The sequence below is a fragment of the Oryctolagus cuniculus genome, chromosome 3 (assembly GCF_964237555.1).
Source record: "Oryctolagus cuniculus chromosome 3, mOryCun1.1, whole genome shotgun sequence".
Taxonomy (NCBI): Eukaryota; Metazoa; Chordata; class Mammalia; order Lagomorpha; family Leporidae; genus Oryctolagus; species Oryctolagus cuniculus.
This window is the reverse complement of record NC_091434.1, coordinates 169609642-169634261: the sequence shown is the minus strand read 5'-3', so window position 1 is coordinate 169634261 and position 24620 is coordinate 169609642. Positions and strand designations below refer to the sequence as shown.

The 24620-nt window shown below is 43.4% G+C and overlaps 1 protein-coding gene and 1 long non-coding RNA gene across 4 annotated transcripts in view; both read right to left on the bottom strand.

Annotated features, from left to right (window-relative positions):
* The window catches only part of LOC138849071 (uncharacterized), a 77262-nt gene extending 55290 nt beyond the window's left edge, over positions 1-21972 (bottom strand). The window contains exon 1 of the long non-coding RNA XR_011387460.1: positions 1869-21972. This is a non-coding gene — a long non-coding RNA (uncharacterized lncRNA). The remainder of the gene's footprint in view (positions 1-1868) is intronic.
* EXOC4 (exocyst complex component 4) overlaps positions 1-24620 on the bottom strand; it is an 871518-nt gene that overhangs the window by 367679 nt on the left and 479219 nt on the right. The gene's annotated exons all lie outside the window — the stretch shown is intronic.

Below are 24620 nucleotides of genomic sequence, written 5' to 3'. Positions count from 1 at the left end.
CACTGAGTTTCTGCCAAACAGATTTAAAAAACAAAAAACAAATAACCCAAAATGCACTTAAGAGAAGGCTATCTGTTCCTGTCACTATGCCTTATTGAAAACAATTTCTATTACTTTTACAATGCTAAGTCCCACATCGAGCCCCCAATGAAGAAACACTGAAGAACTCAGGCTGCACTAAGGAGAGCAAGGCTAAAGGCTGGTGGAATGGAAGCCAAAGTTCAAACAACTCAGACCCACAACTTCCTGGAAAAGAAATGATTCTAGTCTAAAAGGTCACCCTACTCTCAGTTTTCTTAACTTCAATCGACCTGGAAAGCCCGCCCCCACATTACCACTGCTGAAAATTCCTGTTTGTCGTGGAGTTGACCTGAAAACCTTCAACAGCCCCAGATGGACTGGAGAGTGACTCAGTAGTCTCACAATGTGGGCCGTCTACAAGTCCAGTCCTATTCACCCCAGAATGAGCTCACTCCTGGTCTGCCCAGTGGCTCCAGAACACAACTTGCCCACATAAATTCTCACTGCTCCCTTTCCAGCTAGTGTTCGCTGAACACTGACTATGTGGTAAGTGCCTCTTTTTTTTTCTTTTTTTTTTTTGACAGGCAGAGTGGACAGTGAGAGAGACAGAGAGGAAGGTCTTCCTTTTGCCGTTGGTTCACCCTCCAATGGCCGCCGCAGCCGGCACCCTGCGGCCGGCGCATCACAATGATCCAAAGCCAGGAGCCAGGTGCTTATCCTGGTCTCCCATGCGGGTGCAGGGCCAAGGACTTGGGCCATCCTCCACTGCACTCCCTGGCCACAGCAGAGAGCTGGCCTGGAAGAGGGGCAACTGGGACAGAATCTGGCGCCCCAACCAGGACTAGAACCCGGTGTGCCGGCGCCGCAAGGCAGAGGATTAGCCTATTGAGCCACAGCACCGCTGTAAGTGCCTCTTTTAATCTAACCCTCACTACAATCACACGAACAATGGATTACGGGTATCCCAGTTTCATCTTTCAGGAAACTGAGGCTTAGAGAAGTGAGGGACTGAGGGAGGCTAGGACTTGAACTGAAGTCTCTATTTCTGGGGTCCAGACACTAAGCACCGTAGAGCGAGAAGCAGCTGGTGACTCCAGAGCCCAGTCGGCATTGCCCGGACAAGCAGCAGGCTGGGGCAGGGGAACACTGTCCTCCCACCTGGCTTCCAAGCGCTGGGCCCCCGACACCCTTGGACAACTGTAGCAGCTGGGACCCCCACACTGAACTGTCCAGTCCTACGCAGGCTCTGCATTCTGCCCCAGACAAGGGGTTTCCTTATTCTAGCTCTACGAACTCCTACTCGCAGCGCAGGTCCAGCAGGGCCCTAACCCAGAGCACCTCTCTGCAGGATAGTGAGAGAACTGGGCAAAATACACTGCCTTCTTTCTTGCTGACTTGGCCTTGGAAATTCTTGCTTTCACTGGTACAATCCGTTCCTCAACTCTGCTGGTGAGGGTGTGTAATCAGTGTGGCACTCGGGTACAGGGCATCTCTGGAACACAACACCCACCACCCTCTACTGTAGGGCCCTTGGCCATGGATCTCTCCAGTCCTTTAAGGTAGAACTGAAGTCCTGTTCCATGTATGAAAAAGCGAACAAGGTTCTTAACAAGAGGAACCCTGTGGCCTCTGGACACAGCGAACCTTGGAGAAATATTAACTACATTAGCTTTAGTTAAGGCATCTGTCTGAAACATCTTTCTGCTTCCCAAGGGTAGAGTAAGGGCCCTATATATTGGATAACTTTGACAGGCCCAGATGCAACCAGGTACAAAGCGGAATTTAATGTATATTGGTGCGTGTGTGTGTAAGTGTACTTTGTTTTTCACAAGGAACCCTTCGCCTACCTATTAGATGCACTCCTTTATGAACACAGAATGGACCACTCTCTGTGTTGGCACTGGGTTCACGTAACTCAAGAAGCTCCCAGCCTGGCAGTGAGATGGCCCTATGAGGAATGCATTCTCATAGATGATGCGGAATCATGAGTCCTGGGGTGGGGGGGTCACAAAGGAAGACCTCACAAACAGGGTGGGGCTCGGCGGCTCGCACGTGCAGGGTCAGTCCTACTTTAAGAGGCCTTCCTAAACCAGACTGTAACAGAGCAAGCTGCTATAAATGAACAAGAGAAAGACTCTTTGTTACTTGATGAATACTCTCAGATGCGTCTTACCGTTTGTAGAATTCTATGGTTTACATAATGCTCAAATTTTCTTCTACAGGTTGTCAACCTTGAATTGCACACACAGGGCAATGTTACTGATTTCATTCTTTGGCATAAGGATAAGAAATAATAGTGAAACAGAAGTTTTCAGAAGTCCAAACAATTCATATTTTTCTGGAATTCTGTTTTTTCCAGACCCAGATTTCAATCTTTAGAACATGCCAAAGAGAATTACTTCTAAACAAGAAATTCCATTTTTAAAAAATTAACAATAGGGGCTGTTGCTGTGACATAGCAGGTAAAACCATCACCTGCAGTACCTGTATCCATATGGCCACTGGTTCGAGTCCTAGCTGCTCCTCTTCCAATCCAGCTCTCTGCTATGGCCTGGAAAAGCAATGGAAGATGTCCCAAGCACTTGGGCCCCTGCACCTGTGTGGGAAACCTGGAAGAAGCTCCTGGCTTTGGAATGGCCCAGCCCTGGCTGTTGCGGTCACTTTGGGGGTGAACCAGCAGATGGAAGACCTTTCTATTCTTCTCTCTGTAATTTTATCTCTCAAATAAATAAAGATATTTTTAAAATTTTAAAATAGAAGAAAAATGGTTTCTTTTTAAAAATCTGAGTCCAAGAACATAGAGCTGGTGTGAATTATGGCTAATGGAAGAAATATGCTTTTAAAGAACATTTTCTAAAGCTGGAATAATGCAAACAAATCCAATAATTATAAAAATACTAGAAAGCTCTTTGACTATTTTCATCTCTATTTCATGACAAGAGATCAGACTATATTAAAAATCATTTTAAGTCTTCAACTCCAACAGGAGAGACCAGAAGTGAAAAAGTACATACTTCTCTATAAGCAGAATTTCTCTCATGGAATCTTCTAAAGCAGTGTTTACTCTCAGTTTTTTTTTTTTTTTAAATCATGCATAGGTTGTACTTGCCTAGCCTGTTTCCATATACAGACAGGCATGTCAGCTCTAGGAGAACCCCTTGCATTTACTCATTCAATTTCTTTTCTCCTTTATATTGAAAGCTCCTTGAAGGTACCTATGCATGGCAATTTTGTCACTGTTATGTCCCCAACACTCTGCCGTGCTCTATACGTAGCAGTCAATAAATATTTGCTGAATGAACCACTAAATAGATAGACTACAGCTTAAGAATATTCAACAAGTATCAGGTTGGACTAAACCTCTCTGAAGGCATTCTTGTAACATAACACCTTTGAGAATTAGATTTCAGTACTTTTGTTAAAAAGATTTTATTATTTGAGATAAATACAGAGAGAGGAAGAGACACAGATAAAGGTCTTCTATTCACTGGTTCACCCCCGAGATGGCCACAATGGTCAGAGCTGAGCCAATCCAAAGCCAGGAGCCAGCGGCTTCTTCCGGGTCTCCCACGCAGGTGCAGGGGCCCAAGGAATTGAACCATTTTCTACTGCTTTCCAGGCCACAGCAGAGAGCTGGTTTGGAAGAGGAGCAGCAGAGACTAGAACTGGCACCCATATGGGATGTCAGTGCTGCAGGCAGAAGATTAATCTACTGCACCACAGCGCTGGCTCTAGGTTTTAGTGCCTTTAAGAGGCAGGAAAACAATTTATTGATTGTGATACAGTGTGCCTGCTACACACTCCAGGTACCTTTCATATAAATGGCTTTCACCACTTACAAAAGAATAATATGGCTATTATAACAATATGATTCTCATGAAGAAATATGCTTTCTAGAGTAAGAATGAGAGTTACCATCAGGAGAAAACTGCCTGTTTTTCTCATAAGTCTATAATACATATACCCTATTCCCCCAAAATTACATGATTAAAGGCACATTCCCCCTAGAACTCTCCCTTCTTCTCCCCTCCTTTCTCTCTCCAGGTTCCTCTAACAGTGTAAAGAAAGTATATTAAACAAGCAATGTTTGGTGAACCAGACACAAAATGCAGAAAAGGTGGTAGGTAGCTTTGACTTTACCAGTTAATTCAGACAGGAAGTCCCTAAGCGAGCCTTAGGCCTCAACACGAGAATATCAGAACTGAGCTAAGTAAAAAACAAACTTCCCCGTATTCATTCAAAATGTAAGACTTTAATACTCTACAGCTGAACCACTGCAACGTTTGATTCGGATCTTCCCAGGCTGTTATCTCTGAAATAATTTTCCCCTTCCAAAAAATAAGAATCTTCAGAAAACATAGCAGATTGTAATAGCGACCTCAGAGACAGCAAGGAAAGAGGCAAGAGCTCAGGTCCAGCTTCTCAGCCTACTCTCAGGTAAGAAACACCTTGTTCCAGCTGCGGGAATCCCGTGGTGGCAGTCAGGAATGGGGGACAAGACCTCGGGTCCTTTATGTGCCTGCTTTGGGCTTCTACAGCCTGGAACACGTAACACCGCTACCATGCTCTGCTTCCTAGCCTCCTCGACTTACACAGCCCAGGAAGGAACTGCTGCTCTTTGGGGATAATCCAGATGATTTTAAGGAAAAAGAAGAAAACAAATTTATATAGTTGTTGTGGAAAACAGTACAGAATGTTCCTTAAAAATCTGAAAACAGAATTACCATAAGACTCAGCAATCCCTTGGGCATACATCTAAGGGAGATGAAATCCATCTGTCAAAGAGACACCTGCACTCCCATGCTTATCACAGCACTATTCACAACAGCCAAGAAACAGGAACACCCTAAATGCCCATCCACTGACGAAGGGATAAAGAAAACATGGTGCATAAACACAATGGGATACGAGTCAGCCGTAAGTATTATGAAATCTTGTCATTTGCAAAAACATGGATGGAAGTGGATACCACAAGTTAAATGAACTAAGCCAGGGTGAGCAGGGTGGTACAGCAGGCCAAGCCACTGCACACAAATGCCAGCATCCCCTATGAGTGCCGGTTGAAGTCCTGGCTGTACCACTTTTGATTCAGGCACTGGCTAATGCACCTGGGAAAGCTGCGGAAGACGGCTCCAGTACGTGGGGCCCCCGCCACTCACGTGGGAGACCCGAAAGATGCTCTTGGCTCCTGGATCCTGGCTCCAGCCTGGCCCAATCCTTGCCATTGTGGCTATTTGAGTAGTGAAGCATTGGATGGAAGATCTGTCTCTCTGTAATTCTCCCTTTCAGAAAAACAAGTAAGTCAGAGAGAGAGAGAGAGAGAGAGAGACAGAGACAGAGAGAGAATGAGGCCAAGCACAGAAAGACATGTGATCATGTGCTTTCATTCACATGTGAAGTCTAAAAAAAATTAATGTCAAAGAAGTTAAAAAGTTAACAGTGGTTACTAGAATCTGTGGAGGGAAGGGAAGAGAGATGGATGGGAAGAGGTTGAATGACAGGTACTAGGTTATAGCAAGTTAGGAGTAGGAAGTTCTGAGATGTGGGGTGACTATAGATAATGATAATGTACTACATGTTTCTCTATTAAAAAAAAACAGAATCTAGGTGCTGGATGTTTTCATCATAAGCAAACGTTAAAAATTTAAAGAGATAAATATATTTACCCAGACTGAATACTGTATAATGTATACATGTACCAAAACATCCCATAGTACCTTATAAATATGTACAATTCCATGTGTGTTAAGTTTTTTACTTAACTTTTTAAAAATTAAAATTTAAGGATTAACTTGGAAGGAAAAAGAAGAAATACAAACAAGGAGAAGAAAAATGAATGAATCAGGAGGTTCTAGCAGCCTAGGAAAAGTTGGAGCTCAACAGCTATAATCGACTTCATTACACTGAAAAGAAAAATGAGACCCCAAACTGTAACTTCTCAAGATCATGGTGACCTTGAGATAGAACAGATGCTGAAGTCTGAGTTTATGTACTACGTTGTGGTTCAGTATCATTTTTTACTACACTACGACGTGGATGATAAGAGTGGAAAAGAGAGCCAGGGCTGAGCTGTAAAGACCAGGACTTGCATCCGGGCTGAGTCTTAGACAAGTCCCTCCCACAGAAAAGCCTTCACTTCCATTCTGGTCAAACTGGGATGACCTGCTGACCCAACAGAACTGCGTCCTAAAACAACACCTTCAGTCTGAATGCACGAGGCAGACAATGGGACGAGCATGCAAGGCCGTGTACCTATCAGGAAGCACCAGCAGTCAGGGAGCCAGGTGGTGACACCATCTATTTTCTTCTGTCCCAGTTAGCTGGAAGGTGGGAAGGCCTCTAGGATGGTAAAACCAGGGCCTGTCCCTTCAATTATCTGTGGCTTAGCTGGTCCTCAGGCTATCTTCCTTTTAGAATGCAAAAGAGAAAATCTCTCTATACCAAGGATGGAATACAAAGCTCCCCCTCTGGTCTGGTTAAGATTCGAGTTCACACTGCATGGATAACCTTCCACAGGGGAAGGTCACTTTCACTTGTTCAACCCTGGGTTTCGAAACTCACTTTTCCTGCAAAGGGAATGAAACTCCTATGACTGAACTGGATGATCCCAGCCTCTTATTCCTTGATGAGCTTGGGAAGCCAGCCACCCCCCCCCCACCCCCCCCCCACCCCCGTCACTTGGGCCGCTTGGGGGAGGGGCGCATGCTATTAGGAAGCAGGAGGGAAACCAGTTCCTGGTAGACCAAGAGCAATGTCTGTTACAGGTTGCAGTGCGCTGGTGATGAAAATAATGGTGACCGCACAGTCACATCTCAGTGGAATATGCAAGAAACTTAAAGGCCAAGGGCCGAATTTTGGACCAATTATAAAAATATACTTATTTCCAGTGACCTGACTTGTGATTTAAACCTTTCCTTAAGTTCCAGGCTCAAGTAGACCCTATTTCCAAAAGTCCTGCATTTTTCTGGAATCCCAAGGAATGTTTTTATGAAATTCGGTCATCTCTGACACTTGCTTAATTGCTTTCACCCTGGTTCAATGTGGTGAGTACACAAACCTACAGTGTCAGCCACAGTCCAGCCACAAAAGCCACACATATACAGATGATACACTTATTCCTTGCCACTGACCAAGCTCTTGGGGAACACGAACAGCTGCCTGTCTTCTGCTTTGCAACTGTTTCTAATTCCGACCTTACAGGTGCTCAGCATGAGGGACAGGCTAAGATACTGCATTCTGAAGCAGAGTGCCTGGGTTCCAGTCCAGGCTCGGCTTCTGATTCCACACCTGATACACACCACAGGAGGCAGCAGGTGAGGGCTCAACCTATGTGGGGACCAGGAATGAGCTCCTGGCAGCTGGCTTCAGCCTGGTCCAGAGCTGGCTCATGTAGGCACCTGGACAATTAACCAGCGGATGGGATACCTCTCTGTTTCTCACCTCCCTCTCCCCATTCCTCCTTTCAAATAACCAGAAATTTAAAAAAGAACCAACTGGCTAATATCACCAGAGACCATGAACAGATTTCTCTCTGCATTGATAAATCTGCCTAAATCTTTAAAAATGCTAATTGTATCATTTTTTTCCTCTTCATTATTATACCGGCAGAAACTTGCAAAGAACCAAAAAAATGAACAAATGAATCTTAGACTAACTGGTATCAACTGAGGTGTTAGTACATTTGGAAGCCCAAATGCAGAGAGCAGTCAGGGGTCACACAAATGAACGATTGTGATGAAAAAAAGAAGTGAATGCTATGTAGATGGCTGTTAGTGTTTTGTTTCTCACTGATAACTCGGATTCACGCTCAAGCACCACAAACTTCTTCACGATGGGAAACTCACCTTTCCCGAATTTCATGCATTAGAAAAATTTGTGAGCCGAGAAGACAACCAAGCACATGGCGAATGTGCAGAACATCTTAAAAATCCAGACTTAAGCAGAATGAGAAGGTAGGAGGACAAGGTGTTTCCAGCCAGAAGAGTCAGGTAACTAATTGATGCCACCAGTTCTGTGCAAAAATAACCATCACCCTGTCATTCTGGTGAATTATCAGTTACTCAAGAAAGAGAGTTCACTTGCCTATTACTAAGGCCAGGAGCAACTGTTCACTGCTAAGATTCATCACATGCCCTGTAAGTGAATTATGGTCACCACAGGGCTAAAAAGGAAGGACAGCATTCGGGGAGCACACAGGGATCAAGGGCTGAAGCCAGGCTGAGGTGGGAGAGAGAAAGTGGAAGGCAGGTGCAGGTGTGAACAAGATCCAGGGGACTGTGTGGACTTGGTATCAGCATAGAACTAGAATCTAAGGTGGGGAACCGGAAGTCAAACGCCGGGAAAAGCTCAAACCCAGCAGGGCACCATCCAGATACTGCGCTGCGAGGATGGGGTGAAGCCACTCACCTCAGTGATCAGAAAGAGGAGTCTGGTGAGAGACAGTGCAAGTAGTGAACCATCTTGAAATATGTAACATGCAATCCTGGAAGGCCAGAGATTTCACGGCAAGGGAACTTCAAACATTACTTCGACCAAGACGACCTGCATCTAGAAGGCTCCTAGGACCTGACACCTGTCCTAGGTCTGAAGGTGGATCAGAAGGTGGATCAGAGGTGGCCCCCTGTGACTGAGTCTCTGTGTATCCTATCAAGTGGTATAGACAAGCACCCTCCCATGGGTCTGTCTCAACTTCCGACTGACTACCTGAAAGTACAGATCAAGGCTGGTTTTGTGGCACAGTGGGTTAAGCCACTGCCTGCAATGCCAGCATCCCTTCTGGGTTCCAATTCGAGCCCCAGAAGCTCCACTTCCAATCCAGCTCCCTGCTAATGCTCCTGGGAAAACAGCAGAAGATGGTTCAAGTGCTTGGACCCGTGCACCCATGTGGGAGACCCAAATGAAGATCCTCGCTTTGGCCTGGCCCACCCCTGGCCATTGCAACCTTTTGAGGAGTCAACCAGCAGATGGAAGACCTCTCCCTCTCTCTGTAACTCTGCCTTTTGAATAAATAAAATAAATCTTTTTTCCTTTTTTTTTTTTTTAAAAAAAAGCCCATATCTACATTCCTAACTGCGTTTACTTAATTTTTGGTCTTCTAAACTGAAATCTCAATTCTGTGAGAGGCAAATTCTGTCTGTCTTGCTCAAAGTGATATCCCCAAAGACACACACAATGCCAATAATGCAGTAAGCTCTTATTAAACATTTCACAGAGATGAAATTAGTGATCACTGTTATATATTTCTATTATCCAAAATCAGTAAATCCCATTCTGAGGGTCACAGCCCACCTGGCAGAATGACCACAACCTATATTCTTTGGGCTACAAATATAATTAACTTCTCTTATTCGGAAACTCTGTAGAAGTAGAAACCAGTTAGGTTACTGGTTTTCAAAAACCCCACGTCTGAATGAGGACTTGTCTTTATCAATGTTTTGCTTTCCCTTCCCCTGGAAAAAATTACCTCAACTACTTTAATTAAATTTAATTTCAATTAATTTTCAAATTAATAACTTTTTGAATTTTTTCCATGAATCATTTGGGTTAAGATTCATATAACATAAAAGTAATCATATTGAAATGAATAACTCAGCCGCATTTGGGACATTCACAGTGCTGTTCCACTGCTGCCTCTGTTTCCTTCCAAAAACACTTCCATCACTCCCAAGGAAAAGCCCCTACCCAGTAAGCAGTATCTCCCTTCTGCCAGTCCTTGGCAACACCGAACTGCAATCTGTCTCATCTGTTCTCAACATCAGATCTACATCGAATCACAGGATATGTAGCCTTTAGGGTCTGGCTTCTTTCACTTAGTGCAGTATGTTTCGGAGGCGTCTCCATGTTGTAGCATATATCAGTAGCTCACCCATTTTATGGTTGAATAAATAGACCATTGTATGGAGACACCATTAACTTGCTTACCCATGCATCTGTTGACAGACATGTGTGCTGTTTCTACCTCTGGCTAGTGTCAAAAGGTCCTTTTATGAACATGTACATGCACGCACTTGTTTAAGTCCCTGTTTTCAATTATTTTTGGTCTATATAACCAAGGAGTGGAATTGTGGAGTCATATGGTAATTGTATGTTTAACATTTCGAGGAACTGCCAAACATTACATCATAACGGAACAATTTTACATTCACGCTATTATGGATTAAACAGGAGTTGGCGGCCCAAACTATGCAGATGTTTAAACTCCAAAGTATTAAGTTAAATTAATGGATTAATGCTAATGGATGACGGATTAGGGTGCAGACTGGAGCTAATGATGGTGGCTGGGCTGTGGGCCCAGTGGGAAGTCTTCAGTTCACGGGGGCTTGCCCTCAGAGGGCAATCTCTCAAGAGGGCGGGTTACTTACGCTCAGTTCAGCCCACCTTCCCTCTCTGCTTCCTCGCCTAACATGGGACCCTCCCTCTGTACTGGCTCCACCACCACCAGGCTTCACTAAAAGCACACTGATGTGGCCGCCGATTCTGAACCGTGACCCTCCAAATTGGAAGCACAAATCAACCTTTTCCTTCCCCCAAACATTCTTGCAGGTATTTTAAAGTTACAAAAAGCTGACCAATCCATCTGCCAATAAAGTGGGGTGGTCCCAATTTCTCAGCATTCTTGCCCACACCTGTTACTTCCCATCATTTTGTTCAAATCACATAAAAAGTGGGTGAGAAAAGGCACTTCGCTGCGGGTGCTTCCGTCTTTGTTAACGTTCTGCCTGCGTTCTCTGCTGGGTACTGCCCAATGTTCTTGCAGTTCGTCACACCTAGATTAGGAAACTCAGACTGAGTCTAGGCAGAGAGTCACAAAGAGTATCTTGATACTGAGCACAGAAAGAGACGAACGTGAAAGGAGCATAAACGAATTTAAAAAACAAAACAAAATAGGGGGGCTGAGTAAGAGAGAGAGAGCGAGCGAGCTGAGGTCAGCTGAGAACCGGGCACAGCAGCCTGTGAGAGAAACCCCTGCTTCTGTTAGTAAACCTACAGGCTTCCTGCTAGGCAAAGCCTAAACGCTGGGCTCTGGCTAGGAAGTCATGCCGACTTCGTCCTGTGCGTTGCTGGCTCAGCTCTCTGGAGGGCACCTGAACAAGCCCAGTTTTACAGCCATCCAGAGCCATTATCACGGCGCTCACTACAGGTAGGAGCACCCCGGGCTGACAGAGTCTGAGTTCGCTAAATGCAGGAGGTCTTATCAGTATCCAGCCGAGTCTATTTTCCTTATAAACATCCACAAATTGCTTAATACCATGTACTTTTGTGAGACACTCAAAAGGCATCGTGTGTATCTTATCAGCGAGTTTCAGTTTGTGCATCCTTCTACAAAAATCCATGAAACTCTCTATTTTGAGTTTCACTAAATCCATTTCTCTCTCATTTCAGTTTGAACATTGCAATCCAGCTCTACAGGTAGCAAATTGAAATGTTTAGTGGCCCATTGCAGACAGATTGAATCTGAAAAGAATACGGCAATAAGAGAGGAGCAGGCATCAATATCATACAGCAAAGCTCTCACCAATGACAGCGATGATGCAGGGTGAACGACTGAGCATTTGTTAAACTTCTACCATCGTGCAAGTAACCTATTATTTTCTTGGTTGTGTGCTGAAATGCCTCAATCACGGGGAGAACAAGTCAGTAAAAGAAAAAAAAATGATACAGCTCATTTTTTTATCACTGTTGTTCCATAGGGACAGTATGGCCTATCGTAGCCTTTTCCCCTTGAACTTTACCTGACCAATACTGTGCCTAATTTGTTCCTCTCTTCATTCATGTTTTAAAGGGGTTGATATAGTGCTAGGTATAAATTTTCCTTCTTCTTTTTTTTTTGTTGTTGTTGTTAAAATTAAGCCTGGGGGTCGGCGCTTTGGTGTAGCGGGTAAACTGCTGCCTGTAGTGCTGGCATCCTATATGGGCACTGGTTCGAGTCCCGTCTGCTCCACTTCCGATCCATCTCTCTGCTATAGCCTGGGAAAGCCATAGAAGATGGCCCAACCCCTGCACCTGCATGGGAGACCAGAAGGAAGCACCTGGCTCTGGATTGGCGCAGTGCTGGCCATAGCGGCCATTGGTGGGGGGTGTGAATCAACGGAAGGAAGACCTTTCTCTCCGTCTCTCTCACTGTCTATAATTCTACCTGTCAAATAAATTAAAAAAAAAAAAAAAAAAGAAGATGGCCCAAGTGCTTGGACCCCTGCAGCCTCATGGGAGACCCAGAAGAAGCTCCTGGCTCCTGGCTCCTGGCTCCTGGCTGTGGATCAGCACAGCTCCTGCCATTGAGGCCATCAGCAGATGGAAGACCTCTCTCTCTCTCTCTGTTTCTCCTTCTCTCTGTGTATAATTCTGACTTTCAAATAAATAAATAAATCTTAAAAAAATAAATCCTGATAACATGACAAGGCTTTCTGATCTATGATTTCTCCATAAAAAGGAAAATAAAAAGAGGTAACCATGTTAAAAAAAAAAAAAAAAAAACAGGGAAAGAAACTGTTAGAATCCGTCCTGGAATACGTTTGTTTCTTTGCACAATAAAAATAGTTGAGACTAGCAAATGGGTCTCATTCCATTGCGCCTGCAACTCTCCATTTATATTCCAGCTGGCTTCCATTTTCAAATCTCAGCAGTGAATGAAACCTCTCAGCCCGAGCCATTGGCACTGCACTGACCCACGGCTGTGCACAAAGGGAAGGCATGGGAAGGCGCAGGGAAGGCATGGGAAGGCGCGGGCAAGACCAGCTGCAGAGGAGCTGGCAGGTCCCCGAGAGCTGCCGACCCTGCAGGGGAAGCCCCGCCCACTGCCTGCCATGCCTGCAGCTCCTCTCCCCAAGCTTTCTGCTCTAACCGGCTGGCTATTACCGCATGCAGCGTCTTAGTAAACTCACAAGGTGTTTCTAGGACAAAAAATTGATAACATGCATTCATGGGCAAAGTACTAAGAACCTAAAAGTACTTGCTCTTGATGATCTGCCATTCGATGCTAGGTGGATGACGGGAACCGATTTAAATGCAGCATGCTAACGCTTCTGTAATAACAATGGCGATGACAACAGCAATCAGAATAATAGCAGCCAGCTAATAATATCCAGCATTTATCACGCACTCTTCGACAAGTGCTTTACTCGCAAAAATCCCATCAAGTGTGTTCTGTTGCTATCCTCATTTTTCAGGGAAGGAAACTGAGCCAGCGACAGAGTAAGTCATTGTCCCAGGGTTTCAAAGGGACGTAGAGCCTGGCGCCAAGGCGACCTCCTACACAGCCGCGAGATCTTCACCACTGCGTTGAAACCTCAAACCGTTCTCCGAAACGAGCAGAAAGCAAAATTAAGAGAGTGATGAGTCTAGTGGAGGAAATCCAAAAAACAAGGCTAAGCTTGCTATGGGACGAGAGCAGACGTAACCCTCAGCTACCTGCTCTGTTTGTCCAGACCTATATTAAATATGACTCCACCCCCTTCTGTTGGATCAGATGGAATCAAAACCTTAATCTGACAAGACAAGAAACAAGGTGCGGAAACAACTTGGCGGGTAGCAACTCTAACCTGTGCGAGGACAGCCTGCTGACAGGCCACAGCCAATCCGTTAGCAGCCAATCCGTTTGCAGACGGTTTTACCATCGCTGGTTGGCAGTGCATGGAACAGACTTGCCTCTGCTGCACCGCTTGGATTTCTCGATGTCATTTTCTACAGTCTGTTCCTTCTATGGCACCACTGCCAAGGCCAACCTCGGCAGACGACCTCGGCTGTCCCTTACTATTAATCAGGTAACCCTTCTAAACAAGGAGTGGTTCATCAGAACCCTGCTTCTGAAGGCAGTCCCCACCCACCCAGAACCTTCCCTCTGCTACTGAGGGGAAGCAGCTGGCCGTGCTACCGGATCGGACCAAACAGGTCAAATGCAGTCTGTTTTGCAGACACAACCAAGCCCAACACGACACAATGAGTGCACTGAAAATAAACCAAACCAAACCACTGAATGGTGAGCAAATTCACTTTTTCTAACATGGAATGCTGACACTGGCTAAGGTGTTCTCATAAAGAGTGTGCCCACAGAAGACAGTATAGTCGCAAAGCTACAGGACCACGGGGCCAGATCGATTGAGATTTCTGTTGATTTTGCTTGATTTTGTTTTGAAACTACTTTCCCGAGGTCTAATGACATATTTAATGCGTGTGACTTGATCAGTTTGGAGATAAGAACCTGCTGATTACCTTTCCTGCTAATTAATGGCTGTGTAATCTTGAGCAACTTACTGAAGCTCAGTGTTTTCATTTTTAAATTGAAAGTAATGATAATGCCACTGAGTGCGCTGGGACTGAAATGAGAGAAAATATATACGTAAAGCAACCAGAACGGGTGCTTGAATTCCCCCTTGGCGTTTAACTTCCAAGATGGCAGGGAATCTCATCACTTTGCCAGCACATAGCAAACGCCCGATATCTATTTATTGAATAAGTAAATGAACAAGCATGCTGATTGCTTTTCCCCAAGCCATTAATTGTCAGTTAATATCAATTCCTTTCCAGTGATGTGGAAAGAAGTTCTTTTATTAGGACTAGGTAACTTACAGAATCCTCCCAAACCCATAGATCCCTATCTGGCTTACTAAAATGTTTCCTCTTCCCTAAAATCAGCTTCGCAAACTCCACAAGAGCTTACGATAATAAATGCCTGAATTCTTTCATTTATTAAAGTCTATCGAGTTACTAATGAAGAGTTCCTTTTTTAAAATCCACTTTATGCACCATGTAGTCTTCTATTTTTGTCTTTCCCTTCTAAGGTGGAGTCTTACACTTCTCCTTCACCTTACGATGAGGCTGGTAAACCTACCTCCAGTGAGAAGTAGGATTTGAGTCTTGACTTAGAGCCAGATGGCCCCTCTCTCAAGTTTCTTTGAGTTGAAATCTTTGTTTTGGATTTCACAAAATCACTTTACAAATAATTTGAACCATGAAGCACCATAAACATATCAGGTATTTTTATTTTTCCCTTTTCTAACTAACTGCTAACTGCTCGTCGTCACTTAGGATAACCAAGAATTCAGATTTCCGAAGTTCCAGGGTTGGCAATGTAGTATAGGAGGTAAAGCTGCTGTCTGCAGTGCTGCCATCCCATATGGGCACTGGTTCAAGTTCCGGCTGCTCCATTTCTGATCCAGGTCTCTGCTATGGACTGGAAAATCCGTGGAGGATGACCCAAGAGCGTGTGCCCCTGCATCCACATGAGATATCCAGAAGAAGCTGCTGACTCCTAGCTCGGGATCCTCCTAGCGGACATTTGGGGAGTGAACCAACAGGTGGAATGTCTCTGTATCTCTACTTCTGTCTCTTTGCAAATAAATACATCTTTGTCAAAGGAAAAAAAAAAAAAGAATTCCAAAGTTCCAGAGCCTTAAATTCATCAGGAACAAAAATGATGGCAAATATTTTTCAGAAATAAGTGTCTGAGAGGTGAGGTGAGAGAAAAGTAGGAAAGTAGGAAAGTAGAAAAGTAGGCAGACTCCTGAAACCTACTCTGTTAGGAAACAGTTTCTCTAACTAGTATGTCATTGTCAGCTTATCCTTTGTTTTTATTTAGCAATGGTTTTCCTGTCAACTTCTTAATTAATCATGAGCATATGCACTAATTATGCACTTTCTTAAAAATTTATTTATTTGAAAGGAAGTTACAGAGATGTAGAGGCAGGGAGAGAGAGAGACAGAGAGAGAGAGAGACAGAGACAGAGAGACAGAAGCAAGAGAGAGAGAGAGGTCTTCCATCAGCTGGTTCACTAGCCAGATGGCTGCAATGGCTGGAACTGCGCCAATCCAAAGCCAGCAGCCAGGAGCTTCTTCCGGATCTCCCACATGGGTTCAGGGGCTCAGGCACTTAGGCCATGTTCTACTGCTTTCCCAGGCCATAGCAGAGAGCTGGATCAGAAATGGAGCAGCCAGGACTCGAACCGCTGCCCTCAAGGGATGCCGGCAATATGGGCAGCAGCTTTACCCCCTACGCCACAATGCTGGCCCCTAATTATACATTGTTATCAGTAAATTTTCAATGCAGATTCTTCAAAGCACATAATAATTAATTATGTGTTAATGAGTTTCTTGGCATCAATTTTTAAGATTTATTTATTTATTTGAAGGGCAGAGTAATAAAGAGAGGAAGAAACAGGGAGAGATCATCCACCTGCTGGCTCACTCCCCAAATGGCTGCGATAGCCAGGTCTGGACCAGGTCGATGCCAGGAGCCAGGAACTCCATCCTGGTCTCCCACATGGGCAGCCGGGACCCAAGCACTTAGACCATCTTCCACTGCTTTCCCATTGTCTTAGCAGGAAGCTGGACCAGAAGTGGAGTAGCTGGACTTGAACCTAAGCACTCTAATATGGGATGCCTGTGTCACAAGTGGCAGCTTAACCCACTGTGCCACAATGCAGCCCCTGGATTCAATTTTACATTGGTTTCCAACAAAACAGTGGGGTGGACACTTGGCCTAGAGATTAAGACAATGCATTGCACATTGGAGTGCCTGGGTTTGGTCCTGGGCTCCAGCTACTGTCTCCAGCTTCCTGATAACGCAGACTCTGAGAGGCAGCAGGGTTGGCTCAAATAACTGGGCCCCTGGCACTCAAGGAGGCTCTGGGCTCTGGTCTGGCTCAGTCTCAGGTATTTTGGAACTAAACCTCCAGATAGGAGCTCTCTGTCTCTATTTCTCAAATCAAAATAATGATTAATGTTTACAAAGATCATAAAGGTAGGAAAAAGCTACTTACTCTGTATACACAACATATTCTAAGAAATCTGGTTTCTGGGAATAGAGACAATGAAAGCTCAGGGCAGGAGAGCAGGCTCCCTGTTGTTACCTGAATGTTCGTTTCCCCCCAAATTCACAAATGTTGAAGTACTAATCCCCAGCTTGGTCCCATGAGACCTTTGGGAGGTAATTAGGTGCGGTCTTGAGGATGCCTTCCTAAGGGGGAAGGCAGACGAGGTAGCTAGTGAGCTTCTCTCTTTTACACTGGCCCTTTCTCCCTCTCCCTGTTTTTCTCACTCCCCTGCCCTGTCAGCACACAGAGAGAAGGCAGGAGTCTAAGCCAGAGTGTGAACTCTCACTGGAACCCGACCATGACCATGCCAGTACCCTGACCTTAGATTTCCAGCCTACAGATCTGTGAGAAAGAAATACCTGTGGTTTAAGCCTCCAGTCCACTGTATTTTGCAATGGCAGCGCATGCTGCCTGAGCCTCCCTGATTCTGTCTTCACACACATTTTAATTTGGGCAGTTACTCAGCCAATCCTGAGTGTTCCCTTCCGGTCACAGTTCCTGCCTTCTACCCCAGGAGTGTCCACGGCTGAGCTTGCCCTTTGCACCGGCAGCAGGCAGCCCTTTCTGCTGTGCCCCGAGGCGGAACCACTAAGGACTAGAAGTTCCGTGGTCTCTTGCTGCTACTCTGAATTTGCAAACTGAATAAAATGATTGAAGCCGTTCCCTGGCGGGTATTTTTTTGTGTCCACATAGACTTTACAGAGCTGTCTTGCTTTTCCAGTTTGTGTTTCCTGTGTTACTCTCTACAGCAAAGGGGCAGTGATGACTGGAAGGACTGGATAGGGTGTCCAACAGTGTAGCATTTAATTCTGACTTCACTGTTCTCACGGGCACCACCCACCCCTCAGCTACAGATGTGCGGTCATCACCTCGTGACATCCAGTTAAGGTAGCCATGGGCGACACGTGACTGGTAAGCACTTCAAGCGTGGCGAGTCCAGAGTGGCCCAAGTCCAGAACACAAATGGGTTCAGGAGACTTCGCATGAAGAAAGGACGTGAAATGTCTTCTTCCCAGTTGTTGTTATTGTTTTTTTTTTTTTTTAACTTCTGATGGGTTCTTTTTAATGATTTTGATATCTTTGTTGAATTTCTCATTCATATCATGCATTGGTTTTCCTATTGGTCACAGACTGTCCTGATAATATTTTAGATTACTGGGTGAAATTGAACATGTATTCCATTTGCTTCTTTGTACTTTTTCAATGTGGCTCATGTTCCATTTCTACTTGGAATAAATATACCTTGGTGGGTCACATATTTGTATCAGAGAGTGCTGATCTGTACCAAAGGCCATGTTGAATATTGAGTTCGGAGTTGATGTGTACATAAATGTAAACACATGTACAAATATAAATCTCTGTGTGTGCATATCTCCTCTGTATATCTCCTTTTGTGATTGATAAACCTAGTTGGTAAATCCTATAAACTAGAGAGAAGGTGGTATGCCAGAAACTGCTTAACTAGATGTGTTCATTATTATAATTTAACTATATTGAAGCTAATGGAACCAATTAACTAAAAAGACATATGCACATGCATAACTTGTCATACACACAAAGACCTGCTTATACAGACACACAGTGGTCATAAACATGACACTAAATCAAGCTCTTTGGGAGAAAAGTTCATTCGTAAAATAGCACAGGACAGGTAAGCATCTTTTTTTTTTTTTTCCAATGGAGTTATTGCTAAAGTTAGAAATGCAGTAGAACTACTAGCTAAATGCTTTCTGTTACAACCATAATTTAGTAAACAAATTAAAATCACACAATTGCCAAGGCAAAGCCCCAGTGAAAGCAAGCTCTTCAGAAATGCCTAGAAACAGGGTGATTAAACAAGCAGACATGTTCCTTTTGATCTTGTCTAATTGTGTTAATGTGTAGCTTCATTAAAATCTTTAAGGTAATATACTTCAATTCAGCTCTAATTCAGATTATTATATCACAGACACTGAATTACGAAATCTATTGCACTCTGCTCAAATCTTTTTGGGGAATTTAAAAGCGATTTGGATAACAAAATTTCTGAAGCCTAGGACTAGAGTTTAGTTTTAATTACTCAGAGAGAAACTTGACTTAGAAAATTTGTAGAATGCTACTTCTAAATTCAAGGTAATATTCATTTTCACTGATGTACCTCTTTGCATTATGATTCTCAAATCTATTGCTTTTCTGTTTTTTCTTTATATTTTACCATGTAGGAATATATTACATGATAATTGCTATTTTTAATAAACACACGAGTAGTAAACTATTATTTAATCATCAAAATAGGACTTTGTTTTTCCAAAATACCCGTAGAGCTCTTGGCACTTAAAAGATATTCTAGAATCTGAGGCAGGCCTTCACCTGGCACTTCAGACATTCATTAAGTTGCCTGCCTCCCACATCAGAGTACCTGGGTTTGATACCTGGTGTGGCTCCTGGCTCCAGTCCCCTTGCCTTCAGGGACCTTAGGAAGCAATGGTTATGGTCCAAATAACTGGGTTCCTGCCACTCATGTAGGGAACCTGGATTGAGTTCCCTACTCCCTGCTTCAGCCAGCCCCAGCTCCAGCTGCTGTGAGCATGTGGGGAATGAACCAGCTGATGAGAAGTGCCCTTTCTCTCAATCTGTGTGTCTCTGTCTCTCAAATTATATATACATACAATATTTCTACTTTAGTAGCTGCCTTACAAATTCAGCAATGAATCTGTCTGCTAAATAATATTTGGACCATTTCAAATCATCCAAATCTCAGTAAGATGAATTGAACAAATTTGCTATGATTTGATGTTACATGTACTCCATATATAATACACATAAATATCTAATATATACAATAAAAAACTGTACTTTATTTGTGTAGGTTCTTAAATTTGCTGTAACAAAATGCCAGAGGATAATTTTTTCAAAGTTTGGAACATGAGTGGCATATCAGAATATCTTTATGGATAACACTTAGCTGATGAAATCTGTTTACTAAAAACTCAGTACATCTCTGACCACGTTTCTAACATGGCAACTCGGTAATCAGTTCCAAAGACTGTCAACTTTCTCTTCTGTCCCAGCTCACAATCAGAGAATCACACACTCGGTCTCGCCTTCCATTTTCTAAGTGAATGCAGAGGAGTGGAGTTGTTCAAGGCCACATAACTTGTGGCCCTGGTTGCTGCTGCCTGGCGCTCCTTGCACACTGACTCGTAACAGAGCACCCCTCCAAATTCAGATGGGACCAGTGCTGCGCATTTTCACATTCTCAGTATTCGCTCTGTACGGATGGTTTTTCCCAGACGACATCGAACCAGATTAAGCCATTTCTTCCCTTGGGAAACTATAAAAAGTCAAGTGTGCCTTCTACCATTTGTGATTCCCACATGGACCCCTTGGTGGGTCTGTTCTCTTACTACTAATGATGTTGATTTCTCTCCCCAAATCCAAAAAGCTAAATCTTGGTTTTCCAAAGTTTCCATCTCAAGCTACAATATAACTACCTTTAAATGCCCTCTTGTGATTAAATTTTAATTCATAGCAAACCTAAGAATTGGATTTGTAAAGTTAGATTTTCTTAGAACAGATACTATTGATATCTAATATTAGAAAAGGACTCTTCCTCTTTATTAACTAAAAAGTAAATGGCAACAGACAGGAGTCTGTGCATTTTATTTGAACTACATTTGATACCTCAGTCTACCTAAAAAAACAACTACCACGCGAAAAAACAAAAACAACCAAGAATGTAGTAAAATAAATACTGTGGATGTCTATTGTTATTTGTTATAGCATGTTCTGACATATACTTCTTGACCATGCACTATTTGCAGAAAATAAAAAGACTACAGGCTCAAAATCGCAAATCCAAAGGTTGAATATTTGACCGTGTGTCTCCCCATATACCCCATCACTAATGCATAAATGGAAACAGTTTCCTTCAATTCTGTAATTTGTCAAAACTCATAGCACAAATCGGAGACAAATCTGGATAAAGAGCCCACAACCAATACCTTTTTCAATTTATTTTGTTAGCAAAGTGCAGATGACTTTGATATAAAGAACTTGAATCAGATTCATAAATAATAGATTACTGTAGCTTCCCCAAACTGTATTTAAAAAAAAATAGCTCAGGAGAAGCTAAGAGAAATTATAAAGAGGGATTCTGTTAATATGTAGCTCTGGAAAATTCTGCATGCTGCATCAATCTCTTTAGCACTATGCACTTCAATGCATTATATATGACGCAAGTCCTTTGAGTAAAAAAATATTAACAATATTTATTTAACCAAGGAGTTTTCCAAAATCTGCCTTTTGTCCCTTACTGGCCATGAGGCCAATTACATAATTCGACAAGTGCTTGTTCACTGAGAAGTACACGGGACTGAAATACAAATGACCTCAGACTAAATCTAAGGAAAACCTGTATGACCTTAGCGAGCTATGTAGCTACCCCATCTCACTTTTCCTAAAAGTAAGAGTCACAGTGTATCTCTTGACCACATAATGTGACATTAATTGTGCTGGTACATTTTTTAATCCAATGGCAAGGAAACCATTAAGTCAAAATTAAACATTTGATGAATGTGTAATGTTTCAGACTCTATGGAAGTAATACTTATGTTACTTCATAATGTGCAAGAACAATGATGCTGACAGTTCAGATATGACTAAGAGAAGCTGTAATCTGATTCTTTTAAGTGAAAAGGTTAAAGTTTACGAAGGGTTTGTTTGTATCCCTCACAATCCTACGCATTCATGGGTTTCAAATCTCTGGATTCAACCAACCTCACATCAAGATTATTTACCAAAAAATGTGATTATACCTCACATGTATAAACTTTTATCATTTCACCTTAAATAGTAGAGCATAACAACTATTCATTTACACTGTACCAGGTATTGTAAGTGAGAGAGAGAGACAGAGAGAAAGGTCTTCCTAAGCCGGCGCCGCGGCTCAACAGGCTCAACAGTCCCGGTCGGGGCGCCGGATTCTGTCCCTGTTGCCCCTCTTCCAGGCCAGCTCTCTGCTGTGGCCAGGGAGTGCAGTGGAGGATGGCCCAAGTGCTTGGGCCCTGCACCCCATGGGAGACCAGGAGAAGCACCTGGTTCCTGGCTCCTGCCATCGGATCAACGCAGTGTGCCGGCCGCAGCACGCTGGCAGCGGCAGCCATTGGAGGGTGAACCAACAGCAAAGGAAGACCTTTCTCTCTATCTCTCTCTCTCACTGTCCACTCTGCCTGTAAAAAAAAAAAAAAAAAAGAGAGAGAGAGAGAGAGAGAGAGAGAGAGAGAGAAAGGTCTTCCTTTTGCCGTTGGTTCACCCTCCAATGGCCGGCATGGCTAGCATGCTGTGGCTGGCGCATCGTACTGATCCGAAGCCAGGAACCAGGTGCTTCTCCTGGTCTCCCATGTGCTGGCCCCTATGCAATGATTTTTAAAAACAATAGCCTAAGACTTTTATTCATAGGTAGAAATATAAAACTTACTTTATCTTATCTCATAGAGCACTTAAGGTTTTTATAAACCAATCAAATCATTTAACTTTTTTTTTTTTTAACAGAACACATATGCATTTGATCCAACACATTTTTACAAGAGCTGACTTTGGTTTTACAGCAATAGCTGGTGAGAGGCTTCCTCCTCTAACCAGCCATGCTGAGTCCTCTGCTTGACCACGCCTGACTCTGGACAGCCTTCTTTCCTTGTAGAGTCCAGCTGGTTCGAGAATCCTAAGTCAGTTTTGTGAAAATCCTGCATTGTTGGTACTGACCACTGTGGCCTGCCTTCAGCAAAAATCCCATCAGGTGCCTGTAGCCAGCAACCCTTATCCCTGATACTTGCTCTTCTAATTTTCCATCCATGGACCCCTACCCTGCTCCTTGGTTAGAAATCCCCATTTCCTCTTGTCCTTCCCGTACCCAGGCCTGAGTCTAATCACTCAGCTCTATGGCAAGATCTATTGCTGTGTTCCCCATAGCCAAGAAAATAGTCGCCCTGGATAAAATCTGCCTTCCTATCTTTAACAGGTATCTTGGATACTTGTTTTAAGATTTATTTATTGGGGCCGGCACTGTGGTGTAGTGGGTAAAGCCACTGCCTGCAGTGCCAGCATCCCACACGGGTGCCACTTTGAGTCTCAGCTGCTCCACTTCTGATCCAGCTCTCTGCTCTGGCCTGGGAAAGCAGTAGAAGATGACCCAAGTCCTTGACCCTGTACCCTGGCTCCTAGCTTCGGATCAGCATAGCTCCAGCCTTTGAGGCCATTTGGGGAGTGAACCAGTGGATGGAAGACTTCTCTCTCTCTGTCTCTGCCTCTCCTTCTCTTTCTGTGTAACTCTTTCAAATAAATAAATAAATAAATAAAATTTTTAAAAGATTTATTTATTTGTTTGAAGTCAGAGTTACAGAGAGGGAGAGGTGGAGCAAGACAGCCTATGTATCTGCTATCTGTTGGTTCACTCCCTAAAGGTCCAAACAGCCAGCACTGGGCCAGGCTGAAGCCAGGAGCCAGGAGCTTCCTCCAGGTCTCCCACATGGATGGCAGGTGTCCAAGCATTGGGCCATCCTCCACTGCTTTTCCAGGCTCATTAGCAGGGAGCTGGATCAGAAGTGGAGCAGCCAGGACTTGAACTGGTGCCTATATGGGATGTTAACACTGCAGGTAGTGGCTTTACCCGCTGTGCCACAACACCTGCTCCATTTCACATAATTATTCTAAGAGTTGAATTACTATTATTGAATTATTAATTAATAATAATTATTAAGAGAGAATTATTCTAAGAGTTACAGTGCCTTTCTTTTCCTTTCCTTAAGTTGAAAATAAGCCACTTAACTTGATATTTCCCTTTTGAGTTTTTCCTATGACTGAAAAAAAGTAGATTAAAAAACTCAATAGAAACAGATGTTGATAAAAGCTAAGTAAGAAGATACACTCAGACTAGAGAGAACACCATCTCTTTTTCTCTGAACTGTGAGAGAACATCGGCATTAGCACCAAATATAAAGAGCGCCTTTCCAGGTGTCAACTCTAACCCACATGTTGGAGTCCCAGAGTTCCCTCTGCAGCTCTGAGGTGGCCAATTCCAGATCTGGGGAAGAACAAATCTCCTAAAATGGACCACAGTCCTAAGCCCCAGTAGGTGCTCCGTCAGTGCTGATGAGATGAATATAATGCATTTGATGGACTGAGTCATTTGTAAGGTTGTTCAAGAACAATGAAACTGACACTGATCTGTAACCAGCATCAGGCTTTCCACCCTCAGTGTTCACTAAGGGAGTGTGAACACAGGAATTAAAATAAAATTGTGACAAATGCAACAGGCACAGAGGAAAGGAAAGGGATTAGCGTGCAGCAAAGGCACCTATAAGAAATCATGGATCATGCTATTCCAGTGTCAGCAACAAAAAAATTAGGAAAAACAGATCAAAATGTATATAGGAATATCAATTTTATTTTTGCACTTCTAATATGTTTTAAATGCCATTGGATCAGTAGTATATTTTATTTTTTAATGAGCTGAGACGCAGTACAAATAACCTCTGAAATACAGGGCATACTGGATCCATATTTATACATTAATCTTCATATAATAAAGCATTATTATTCAACCAATCCCTCATAAAACCACATTTCAGTATAATGAATGAATCTGGACAGTCCCTTGGCTTTTACTGTAATAGGATTTGATTCACGCGACATAATTGTTAGGAAAAGGATAATTCAGATGTTTCTAGAATTCTATCTCAGACTGTTGCAATGTTAACACAACTTAATGGACATCACTGATAATGGTGACCAGAGAAGTTGCTGTTGCTCCAT